Genomic DNA, 13,886 nt, shown 5'->3' with positions numbered 1-13,886 from the left:
GTACCATCAAAGACATCAATGACGAACGCCCCCCCGACGAGGTACGCCGTTCCCCTCTGCTCGTAAATTATATTACATCTTTCAGTATATTATTGAGTTTGTTGCACCGCGCTCGGGTTAGTTTAGGTGAGAGAAAATTATCAAGAAAACTACGAAGTTGAGCGTCTTCCTAGGTACGGGTCGAGCATGTCCGTTACGTGCAAGCCCTTACGGAATTCTTCCGTTCGGCGCTATAGTCGCCGTCATCGCTCCGACGAGGGCCAGAAGGTCACCATCATCGTCATCGATCCTCTGCTCTGGAGCTCGGAACTCGGCGTATCCCCCCCACTCGTCGGCCCGCTGCATGTACATTTCGCCTAGGACATTCGCATCATGTAGTTATGTTTACTTTAGTGAATTACCCGTCAGATGAAGTTGTTGACGACGTCCGACATCACAAAGGTTCTACCTTCCCCTCTTTTTTCAGTGTAGATTACATCTTTCAGTATTGATTTATGACTGCTCCTCTGCCACGAGAGAGTTTAAATGTGAGTATAGGGTTAGCCACTTGATCGTGATAGATAATCTCTTCGGCTTATCGCATCAGCTCGTTCACATTGATGGTGTTGGCGTTATTGGATGAAGAACGTCCCCCACCATGTCGATCCCTTTGAGTTGATTACGTAGATTATGGGGAGCTTGATCGAGACAAAACCCGTCGCGTGGCATCCAATTGATCTACGTCGTGGGTCACTGACAATTGACGTACTTCTTGTTATTATTTCCCAAATCATTTAACAACATTTCAACGCAACTAAAGTCAACCTTTCGGACGTAACATGAAGTGTCGATTCCGACCGTCGTGTTACATTCAAAAGGTCGACTTTAGTAAGGGATTGTACATGCCGCTCAAGCCAAGCAATTTAGAATTTCAGACCAAGATCAAGAATAATCACAAATTCCACTAACAAATAATCCAAATTACACTAAAATTCAAATACAATGAAGTAGAAATTACCGAATAGGGTTTGTCTAAGATGTAGCTGCTCTGCCTTACGGCTGTGAACAAGCCCCTTTCAAAATCGCCCCCTCAAATCGAATTTCTGCTTTTATACATAGGTTAAATTGTAGACATTACCATTTACCCCCAAGAAATAATTAATTGTATCCATCAATGTAGGCTTGATATGAATAATCCAACCATACAGATCGAAAGAGCAGTTTGAGATGAGAAAATCCACAAAAAATTCAGCTCAATCCGACTTCAGGAACAAAAGTTATTAATATATGAATATTGACCAATCAGAGTCGTTGGATTAAATTTCATTTATTTAATTTAAATATATAATTACACGCAATTGCGTGTCGATCCCTGATTGGTTGTTGAATACTGAAGGCATTTGGTGGGTTCATCCTCGGCACGCCACTTACCCACCTCTGGAAATAAGAAAAAATAAAAAAAAAATACACGCAATATATTTTAAACACACTTACCTGTGCGTTGTTACTAGCGCTGCCAAGTGAGAAACTGCCACATCACCTCACGTGCACACGCTTTGTATGCGCAGCACGGGCGGCGCACTTACCACCCTGGAGAGATATTTCGGTCAATCACATTTAAGCCGTCAAGTTATCTTCAGATGGCTGAGATCATGACATGTAGCATCGCGAAATCCAGTTCTTGGCATTTTGCGCAAAACTCCCTTCCTTAATCCGTGCCCACAAATTGACAGATCCAAAAGTATTTATGCATATGCCCCTCCACTCTCTCTATCCTGCATATATTCTAAAAAAGGCATTAAAAATCCATATTATTTTGATTCAACCCTCAACTATTTTTAATTGGATCTTGACGCCTGCAATGGGCGACCGAGAGCTGTTTTAAGGGCATATTTGCAAACAAACTTTCAGAAAAGTCCCTCCGCCTTCATAAATTGATTTAAACTACTATTTTATTTATAATTATATCATTTTATTATTTTAAATTCATTTCTTCATCGAATAAACTCCCAAAAAATTATATTAAATTCTAGAAAAAACTAGAATTCAGTAATTCATCCCCACATTAATAAGCATTAAATTTAATTTTAAACCTGCCGTTTTTGTTAAATAGATTTATTCTAAGCTTTAAAAAATTCTATAAAATTCACAAATTAACTGAAAATTAGGGGAAAATCAGAATTCACTTGGAAAAAGAATTAACATGTAAATATATGATAACAATCCTATTTTAAACTCTTTAAATGGATAAAATTGTGCTAAGTCATTGAATTAAACACAGAATCTAAGGTGTTATCAATGTCACATTTGTAGTAGTCTGCTAATTTGATACATCAAATATATATTGTGTGTAAGCATCTATGTCTTGAAAAACATTTACGGATTTCTAATCATGGAATCCAAACATTTCATTACTTCAATATAGCGAGAAGTTCACATTGGGGATCGAGTGGTCAAGATGGGCAGACATTGAATTCAGGAGGAGGATACCTCGAAATTACTGGCCCGGGTAGTGGAGATATTGCATAAGACATTCTCCAATGACCCCATTACGCATTAGTACTAAATAAGTGATGTATTAGGGTTTGACAATGAGCCATATTCTAATTCATTTGAGAGGCACACATGGATGAAGTATTATACATATACGACAACTGATTACGGTAAAAGTTCCATAAGAGAGTTGATAATATGGAAATTCACCTAGAATGATCATACATATCAACTAAGTATCTACATCAGATATCCATGTCTTCATGGTATCATGCTTGTAATAGATATCTGTAGCCTTTTGTATGCTTCCATAAGTTTTACTTTTTCTCGTTTCCACAGAATTTTCTGACTTTTGATTTATCAAGAAATGAATTTAAAATTTAAAAAATATTTATTTTGGATTCTTCATGCATGTATTAATCTGTAGAGATTTCATTAGTTTTTTCCCTGAATTTTTTATGACTAATTCACTAGGAAAAAGAATTAGAAGTGGTAAATATATATATTTATAAAGACTTATTATTTTTCATTTATTTAAATAAGATTAAGGGGATTAAATGGTATCCCTCAAGTGTAGTTTATATTTTTCCCATTTACGGCCAATGATTGGTGTTGAGCATAATTATGTCCTCCCATATTATGAGGTCATGCCCATGCAATCATTGAAAATATTTATTTTATCAAAATGGTAGATATCATGATATCTTGGTCCTGGTTTTTATAATGAATGCATATGACATGGGTGCAAATGACGAACCATCAAAAAAAATCTTTTTTCTGTAACAAATGTGGCACGAGTAGGTAGAAGAATTATAAAATCAAAACATGACGTGGCATATTCTTATTGGTGTAAATGCATAAATGCATAAATGACATGACATCGCATATTCTTCTCAAAATGAAAACCCATGTCGTAAATTCTTTAATGCATAAATGCACGATGTTACGTTGAATTGACATGCCATCATTTTGCTAGCCTAAATAGTGATATTATGGCATTGAAATCAAAGTTATATGGGCACTAAACATTTTCCCATTTTTTATTGATTGTACTTTTATGCCCAGGAAAGGTGGGGTCAAACTGTTGGTCAGCTGACAATACAAGGAAATGGCTTCTAACCAATGGGATGCATATTCTTATTCAGCTAGTGCTCACATGGAGAAGTGATAACAAAGATTGAATGGTGTAAAATAGGCAAAGATCTCAGTATACCATAAATTTATGGTAAATTGAGATCCAACCTTCCATTCAGGCAAACTTTTAGGGTAGTATTACATTTTAATGCTCCATTTGTACATGGTTGCATTGAGTAAAACCGACCTGCCTTACAGGCAGACCTAATCGCTCCAATCTGATTGCACCAGATCAGGCACCAAAATCTTTTCTGTAGGATCATTGAAAGAGACCGGGAAGAGGGAGAAATAAATGACAATCAAAGCTAGGCCCAACCCCAGGATTCTCTGAAAGATATAGTAATGTATGTATCAAAAGTTCCCTTGCTTCTTGAATTTATCTTCTAAGTTTCTTCTTCATCTTCGAATTCCTTCTTTGGCGTTTTCAGTACGCAGGGGCATGGGTGAAATGCACCTGCCCTTGGAGAATTTTTAAGGGTCAAAAGTAATTTATTACACTTAAGATCAAGGTTAAAATACAAAAATAATATTCTATATTATTTCTTATCTCTATCATTATCTTAGATTCTATGATCCATTTAAAACTCCAATAAGTACCCAATTTCTTCAAAATTTATAGTAGTTTCTCTGCATAGATCATTATCCCCACATCTCTCTAAGGATATAGAGTTGTCTTTCTCTAAAAGTCAAATCCCATATCTAGTGCCAATCTCTGCATATAATTTGACCCAAAAACTCATTATTCTTTGCCTTCGGTTAGAATTTGGATTTTTCTTCTTTAGAACTTTCTGCTGGATATTATGTGGCCGTCAAGCCAATCATACCACCATGTTTGTTTAAGTTCATTGAATAAAATATTATGTTCATTATTTTCCTGGATTGATGTTTGTAATAAAGTCCATGAATACGTGCAATGACATAGTGAATTATGATGAGATCATAATACAGTGATCACTTCTCTATAAACATGTGTTCTAATATTCCTATTCGATGGATAGTGGATACGGATGTCAAATTATCCAGATTGAATAGCACTAACTGATCCTACTTATACGATAAGTATAGCTGATCCTATGGCCGTTAGTGTGGAGACACTAAGGACATATGGTGGATGCTCTTTGGAGAAATAGTTCAGTGAATTGATTTGTATGAGTCATTGAATGGTATTATACCTAAACTTCAATCAATTTGATCCGTCTCATAGTTGTACAAGTGATCCTTTGACTTCAGACACCAAGGAAAAATAGTGGATGGACGATTATGTTTTGACTATGACTTATGGGCCTCTAATCATGGGATTCAAACATGCCATAGCTCGGATGTAGTAAGAAGCTCACGGAGATGATTGAGTGGTCATGACAGAATCATCCACCCTCGGTATAAGAGGAGATTAACTCAAGGAAGATGATGCCAAAAATCCCTGGCCAGGGTAGTGAGGATATTGGAGAAGGAGTTCTCCAATAATCTCCGTTACGCATCAGTAGTAATCGAACGACAGATTAGGGTTTGGCGACAAACCATACCCCAAGTCGTTCGAGAGTCTCGCACGGATGATAGATTATACATATACGGATGATAGCTTAGCAACCCACGAGTTAGAAACTTAACCTATCCATTGGATTAAATTGATCCTTAGTTAATTAATCTATATGTTGATATAGTTAATTAATAAGGTTGGCCAATAATTGTTATTGGGCCACTAAATTTATTAACTAGAATGATACATGGGCCTAGAGGGCCACATGCATAAGGTCATAAGGGCATTGAGGAATATATTTTACTTTGTAGGGTTTTTGAGAAAAACTTAAATAAAATATAAATAGGGAAGGGGCACTCATTTCAAGCACCCAGGCCAGCCAGATTTGAAAGCCCCTCCCTTTCTATAATCTCTTTTCCACTAACCTACAAAGAGTGTCTTCATGGTGAGAAGATCTTCTAGATTTTCAAGAAGAGTCGAAGAAGAAGACGTTGAGATCCAAGGGCCGAGTGATCGCGTGGATACTTGTAGAGGTCGGACGCGTGAGCGGCTTCAAAATGATCTCAGAGCGGCAAAGTCAAGGGTGGAACGAGTTTCCCACAAGGTACACTTCATGTTTGTTTTAAATATTGATTATGAATCGATCAACACGCTTCCGTATCCATGGAATCGTGTTTTCCATGGACAAACCAAGGTATAGAACCCAACACTTTCAACCAATATCATTCAAAGTTATATCTAATCTCTATCTGCCCTAGAATTTGATTTAGGTTTCAGTTCAATCTTGGACTCATTTGAGATAATAATATTCTATTTCATTTGATTTTATTTTATTTGATTCTATTTTATTTCATTCTATTTTATTTCATTCTATTTTATTTCATTCTATTTTATTTCATTCTATTTTATTTCATTCTATTTTATTTCATTCTATTTTATTACATTTTATTTCATTTTATTTTATTTTATTTTATTTACTTTTTTATTTCATTTATTTTATCTTATTTAATTTTTTTATTTCCTTTAATTTAATTTTATTTACTTTTTTCATTTTATTTTATTTTGGTCTTAATGTATCCTAATTTTGAATTTCCTCAGAATTATAGGTATGAATTTCCTCTATATCATGATTCATCGTCTAACATCAATTCCTCTCATCATAATGTTCGACCTGCAACTGAAAACCATGATAATTTGTCATGTCATGTTCAGTCATCATACTAAAAATCTTTAAAAGATAGAAATCATCATTTTAAGTATACACTTAAGTTGTTTTCGAAATCATGACTTCATGAAATCTAGAATATTCTTTTCAAATGAGTATTATCTTAATTTTGCTTCACATAATTATTGTCATCAATCTTATCATCCTAATGGATATTCTGATAATGAAAAACATAGGCATTCTTTTAAAGATATTGTTGTAACTCAACCCTACTCTAATAACCCTTCTTATTCTCCTGATTCTACTTATCACTCTATTGATCCTCACATTCTCACCCCAGACCTAGGCCATTTTCTCTCATTATGCTCCTTCTAATGATACATTTAATAACAATCTGCTATAAGTTATAATAGAATATTGACGGGGATGGTAAGACACTAAAAATAAGGATCAACAGAATCGTGCATATACTGAGAAGTTAAGAAGGCAAAAAAAGGAGTAGTGAACTCAGAACCTCCAGGCCAACCAAGCATGCGACAGCATGAATAATCAGTTCTTCACTCCAGTGCCACCAAATCATAAATATGACTGAGAACATTTGAAATGCAACCAACATGATTTAAGTTACAAACCCTTTGTTTTCTAGTGAGATTATGATATTGAGCAGTGGATGACCTTGTGGATAACGGATATCGTAAAATGCATAATATTGTGCATGAGTGCTTGATGGTGTGAATGATGTAGGTATAATGCACGATCATCCAGGTCGGGGATGAAGGACAGGATGGGACAAAGTTTTTTCCGTCCTATGTCCCAACTTTTAGAAGTTCATCTGAATCATCCCATCCAGAGTCTGTCATATCCCTGATATTTTTCTCCACATCCTGTCCTGTCTGAAAACCATCTTGTCCCATCCAATGTCCGTGATGAAGCACTGGATTAGGCCACTTGGAGTTTGACAAGTCACATAGCTCGGATGGGATGGATATTTTATACATGGATGAAACAACCACCCTACCCAGGGATGAGCGAAAAAATTTTCCTCCCATCAATCATCCACAAATGAAATTAATGTCCTGTCCATGTCCGTGCATTATAGATGTAGGAAATGAGTTCAAGCATGTGATGTACCATGCATTCTAACCCCCACTAACAAATCTGGTATCATTATTGTAAATGCCACTGTTATCATATCCAATAATTGAATAGTAATGCATTCCATAGAGATATGATACACTATATGATAGTGGCACCAAATATTGTTTAGTCTTGAAACAATTAGTGATGGAAGCAGTATTTATTGTTGTTATCGATATGGAGATGGGGAAACCCAACTAAGTGGATACAAATATAGTTTAGGAGATCCAGATTTTAGGGTCACCACTTTCTCACCTATTCCCAGGCTAATCCTTAAAGTCTGATATGGATTATTCCCTAGTGTCACACAGTCAAATCCACAGCTATGTACAATGCTCAGATTGAGCACATGTCAGCCTCAATGCTTGGGCAGAAATGTTGAGCAACCTTTATTTGGATAGTGAAAGTTTCTTGGGAACGCTTATATGAAGGAGGTTGCTTGGCGATTTGAAGGAGGTTGGTCCAGGCTAGTAGCAGAATACATAAGCATTTTATTGTGACATGTGTAAACATACATGGATGGCCACAGCCATTACATTGAGCACAAGGCTCGTATAGATATGTTTAGAGGGGTGTAACTTGTAGTGTGTGTAGTGCTGCTTCTATGCCTTTGGGCTGGCAGCCGCGTGTACATACAATTGTAGGTACCACCGCTCAAGTGTGGCCTTGACCAATGGCTCCACACACCCGTGAGCCAAGGCCCTCGATGCACCCGTTGATCGTACAATATGACCTGGTGACCACCTGCATGACCAGCATGCTCAAAGCCCAGTATTGATGCTCCACACACCTCCAGCACCCACCCTAACATGTCTTCCACTTTGGTCCTTGTTGGCACTGCCATGCTCGATGGCCCAAGCCTTGGCGCCTACATGCTGAAGCACCAGTTGTAGCAACACCAAGTTCCCTGCATGGTTGGCATGCAAGCCTCTGCATGGGAATACCGCACACTTTGGGGCCTTACATGCTCCAACCACCTCAACTTGTGGACGCCCTTGTCAATGTTGGTTGTGCCTCATAGGCCAGCAACAAGTGTCCAAACTACCATAAGTCAGAGTTACATTCCCACATTGCGCACTTCACCTAAATGGTTCTTCCACTTCATAAGGTACTCAATCTTGTGTTAGCCACGATATCCAACCCTGTTGATGTCGGACGTCGTCAATGAATTCGTCCGACGGGTAAAATCACTAAGTAAATGTAACTACATGATCGAGTGACCTAGGTGAAATATACGTACAGGGCAGATTTGCAAGAAATCGCCAAGTCTCGAGCTCCGGGGGGGTCGACCGATGACAATGATGGTGACCTTCTGACCTTCGTCGAAGTGATGACGACAACTACAGTGCCAAACGGAACAAGTCCGTAGGGGCTCACACGTAACTGACGGGCTCGGCCCGTGCCTAGGAAGACACTCAACTTTGTAGTTTTCTTGATAAATTTCTTTCACCTAATCTAACCCGAGCGCGGTGGAGTGCAGTCAAAAATATACTATAAGACATAAAATAACTGACGAGCAAGGGAACGGCATACCTCATTGGTGATGGTGTTCTTCATCTATGTCATCGTCGTTGCACGGGCCGGTGCGGGCAAGACGGTGGAGAGGTGCCGAAGACAGGCGCAAGTAGCTCGACGGTCGGTGATGGCACAGTACAGGAGTGTGATGCCGAAGATTGGAGGTGAGGACGGCAGAGGTGCGGCGGTAAAGGGTTGCGGGTTGTGTACTGCGGCGCGATCAGGTGTTGAAGTCCGAGCTGCACAGTAACAGCCGGACGGGACCACAAGACCATGGATGGTGTAGTAACCCACGAGTGACGCGCAGCCGTATGCACAACCAACAGTCTGTGCGTCTGCGTTGCATAAATGCAGTCGGGTGCAGAAGGCTTGAGGCTGCGTAGGGATCAACACCAAGTCTAGGACTTTGAGGCGTTTAACTAGTGAAGCCCGTGACCGCAAGCAAACTGCGTGGGCCATGCAATAACATGCTCTCATGGGGTTGAGTTTGTTGTCCGTGTCATGAATACATCCACGACAAGAGACACTTTGTCGATGCAGGTGGGTCAGCACGCGGACATGCACCGCGTCCTAAGGAGTCTTGCTGGCTTCTCGACGAGATCGGTGATGACCCAGCAGAGATGACACGATGACGGCAGCGTAAATGTCTCGTCAGTGACTTGATTGGTGCAACTAGCAGCGCGTGGAAGATGCAGAAGACGTATGCACAAATGTTCTGCGTATAGACGTGTCGGTGCACGCGAAGACGCTCTTGATGTCGGTGTGAGGGCAGCTCGACACAATGGATAGCCCGAACGTTTGCTCAATCCACAGATCAGTCAAACGGTGTGAACAAGTTATTGGAATACCATCGGGTTGTTTGTTATCAACGTCGATGTTGTCATCGGCCAGAGCGGCAATGCAACCTGGATGATGGACCGGGCGTGGGTCGCTGACTCGTCATTCCAACAGTGCACAGCACTCAGGCATCGTGTTCCACTTGACCGCAGGGTTGGCACGACCACAACGCCCGATGATCGGGGCACTCAAGCCATGAACAGGATGCCAAACATCCCTTGAAGAGTAGAAACGTCAAGAACATGGACGGTAGAAGGTCGACAACGTCTTCTTCCTTTCCTTGTCTTCTTCCTCCTCCTCCTCCCTCTCTTCTTCTTCCCATGGGGTGAGATCTGGTTGACGATAACTGTCAAAATGAAACTTCCGGATCTAAGATTGAACATGGGCCCATCATGGCCTTATATAGGGCCATGATGGGCCCCTTACAATGGGTCCAACAAGGGGAGTCCAATAAGAGACCCCCTTTTTAAAACACAAATAAAGGACATAAGAAATGAAATGACGTGAAAATAAAACAATACGGACAAAGACAAAAACATAACGATACAATCGCGTACATCCTATACTCGGGGTATTTAAACCCAGGCATCTTCATGGACGCTTTGGCGTGCTGGTGGGGCTGGACACGGACCAGCGATGATGCTGATATCAACGAAGACGGCTCCGATGACATGTTGTCGATGACGCTTGGGCATGCTCCATCACCTGTCCATTTCCCTGTTGTCCCTAACAGCCTCTACTTCCTATTCAAACACTTATGGTGGTGCACACCATGCCTCGTTCCACTCTTTATCTTCTAGGTCAGGCTCATACTTCTTGAATGCTAAGACATCAAAGACTAAAATACGGTTATGATGAATCAAATAGTAGGTGCTAAATGACATACTTGAGTGAAATATTTAATGAGTATTAATATTTAATTTTATCATTTAAACATCATTTATCTCTTGATTCATGAAGTTGGCCTAAATTGGTAATTAAGTATTTGTAAGTATTTTTGAGACTAACCCCACTTGACTCATAGAGTCAAGTGGAATGAATCTCAGTTCTCTTTTAGAATTTTTGACATTTTCAGGTTTAGGACTCATTTGAGGGGTTATTGGGCTAAGGAAAAGAGGTTCAATAAGGCCCGCCCACCTTCAGAACTTCAGGAGTGACCCAGAGTTACAGCTTGCATGGCTTTAATGAGCCTTTAATCTCATTAAGGCCAAATATTCAAAAAAAAGGCAAGCCAAGTGAGAAACCATAATGAGGAGCAATCAGAGGACTCAAACTGATTGGAGGACACCTCTTCCCCAGGATTTAGGATACTGAAAAGGTCTAGACCATTCAAGACCTTGGGATATCCAGGGGTCATCATTTCCCTCACTTCTCTAAATAAACCCCTCACAATCCAATGTAATATTCACTCTTGTTTCAATCTAAATCCAAGATTTAGTGTCTTGTGTGCAATTTTTCTTAAGTCCTTTTACCTTTAGTGAGAATTGGGTAGAGCAGGGGTATTCTAGAGCAAGAGCTGCTGGAGAAGTGGAAGAGTCTTGATCACCTTTGGCCTTGGTAGGTGTGACAAAGAGGTTCGATCACTATTGCTTCCCCTCATCCCTATCTGTTCACCTTTGTCTTCTGGTTAGTTTTGGAGCAGCTAGCCAACATCAAGATGGTTAATTTTTTTTTATTTTAAATTTAAAATAATTCCTAAAATCCTAAAAATTTCCGACAAATCATTTTATATCTAATTTTTTCTTTTAGGATTAATTTTAATATATATATTATAAATTATATTTTTAGTAAATCTAGTTACTTTTCTTTATAGGTAATAAATTATAATTAGAAATTTTCCCCAAAAAATATTTTAAACTGAAAATTCACTAACTATTACTTTGCTATCTGAGAATCGATCCTTATTCTCCCTAGGCTAGTAAGGTTTATAAATATTTTTTTGTTTTAATTCAGATTACCTAAACAACTATAATTAGTGATTGTTTTATCACTGGTACACCCCAAAATATGAGTTATCAACTGGTGCTGTTGCCGAGGATCGACCATTTCACATTTACTTTCATCTCATTTTTTGTTAAGGTTAACTATCACCCTTAACCCAACTACTAACCTTCTTTTTAGCTTATGCTTTTGACAAGAGCTCAAGGATCATCCAAAGCTGTCAACAAAGACCCTGCAGCACTACATCAAAAAGAAGTCTCACAAGAGGTAACCACTACCACTTCCTCTAAAGATCCTTCCCAAGGTAAAATGACTGACAGTGAGGGACTTTAATTTCCTATGGAAAATAAGACCCTTTGAGAATCTTACAAACCAACTAGGATTAAGGAAACTACCAAAATCCATGCACCCTTAGGACCTAATGTTTCTTTTAAAGTTGACATGGGTTTTCAAAATTCTTTATCTACCTTTGATGGATTACCTTCACAAGATGTTTATCATATCTTGATGAGTTTATTGAAAAATGTTCCATCTATAAACTACCTGGAATCTCCCCAGAAGTTATGATGATGAAATATTTTTCCCTAACACTCAAAGATAGAGCCAAGGAATGGTTTAGGAACTTGCAGATCACTTTCAAATCATGGGAAGAAATAAAAAACTGCCTATTGAATAAGTTTTACTCTCTTAGAAAAACCAATTACCTTCGAAAAAAGATTCTACTTTTTCTCACCAGAAGAGGAAACCTTTAACGAGGCTTGGGAGAGATTTAAGGATCTAATTTGAAGGTGCCCTCATCATGGAATGACCATAACTCAGGTAGCTCAATTATTTTATGATGGGATAAATGAGATCTCTATAACCAAGCTAGATAATAGATGTAATGGAAGTTTCTTGGAGACTTATGAAAAAGATCTTTCATTATAATTGAAAGAGTTTCTTAGAATGATTTACAGACAAATGTTCTACTTTGAAGTGCTAGGAAAGGGGGAGGAAGACAAGGAGGAGTCCTCAATGTCAATGGCCTAGAAGCTAACGTTGAGATAGCTGGGGTAAAGCGGGACATAGGGAGAATAGATAAACAAATTGAGCAGCTCACTGACTTAATAAAGAAGGTTTTAATGAGATCTAACTCGCCTAACCCCACAAATGGCTCTTGTTCTATTTGCTTTAGCGATGACCATTTTCAGGGGGCTTGTTAGAATGATGATGAGCAGGAACTCAATACGGTTGACTCTAAGTCTCTATGGAACGGGCAGAGAAATTACAACAACCAAGGCCCCAACCAACCTTTCTCGTAAAGGGTTCAATATCAAGTCCCTCATGGTCAGGAGCCGCGACCTTACCAAACACAACAACATCACTATCAACCCCCTCCAGCTCCAATCTTCCTCAATAATGTAATTCAGCAATTAGTGATTATTTTATCACTAATACACCCCCAAAATCTGAGTTATCAGGTTGAATTATCCAATTTTAGTCCCTTATCGTTGTTGATTTGAGCTTTTTTATTAAAATTTATAAAAGCCTAATTTGAGCTTTTTTATTAAAATTTATAAAAGCCTAAACTTAAGATTTATAATGATAAGTATAGGGATCGTCCAAGGGAGACTAGTAAGGCAATTCAATTACTTATCGAATTGAGTTATTTGGCCCTAATTAGGGTTAATTTAATCTTCAATGAAGATCAGATTACCCAAATTATATGAAGAATTGAGAAAGGGGGGTAGTGGAGATGGGAAGAATAGAAGAATTAAGGATCTCTAAAGTGACTTCTTTGATCCAATAAAAAGGATCAAAAGATTCAAGTAAAGGGGTTGAGAAGAAAATTGTATTTTTTTGTGGTGGAATGGATATCAAAACTAACTCAATATTTTTTTCTATACTTAATTTATTCTTGTATAGAAATTAATCTCTTTTTTTTTTTTAGTTATTAGTGTGCGCATGGAAAAGCTAGCTCAATTTGAATAATCATCCACGTTAATCCTAGTAAGGCTTGTGCATGCTACTCAAGCCAAGCGATTTATAATTTCAAACCAAGATCAACAAGAAAAATCAAAAATTTCACTAACAAATAATCCCAAATACACTAAGGTTCAATTTCAAATGCAATTAAGTGAAAAAATACCAGATGTAGTTGATCCAAGCTGGTTCTCCTCTCGATCTTCCAGCTTTGAAAGAGCCCCTTCCAGAATGACCTCCTCATTT

At 38.5% G+C, this 13,886-nt stretch overlaps 1 non-coding gene across 1 annotated transcript; it reads right to left on the bottom strand.

Moving 5' to 3' along the window:
- Positions 1 to 12,379: 12,379 nt before the first annotated feature.
- Positions 12,380 to 12,484, bottom strand: LOC144702821 (small nucleolar RNA R71). The gene has a single exon (XR_013581397.1). It is a non-coding gene; the product is annotated as a small nucleolar RNA R71 (small nucleolar RNA).
- Between the last annotated feature and the right edge of the window lie 1,402 nt (positions 12,485 to 13,886).

The sequence above is a fragment of the Wolffia australiana genome, chromosome 4 (assembly GCF_029677425.1).
Source record: "Wolffia australiana isolate 7733 chromosome 4, ASM2967742v1".
Classification (NCBI taxonomy): Eukaryota; Viridiplantae; Streptophyta; class Magnoliopsida; order Alismatales; family Araceae; genus Wolffia; species Wolffia australiana.
The sequence above is the reverse complement of the archived record's forward strand: the minus strand, read 5'-3'. Positions and strand labels throughout refer to the sequence as shown.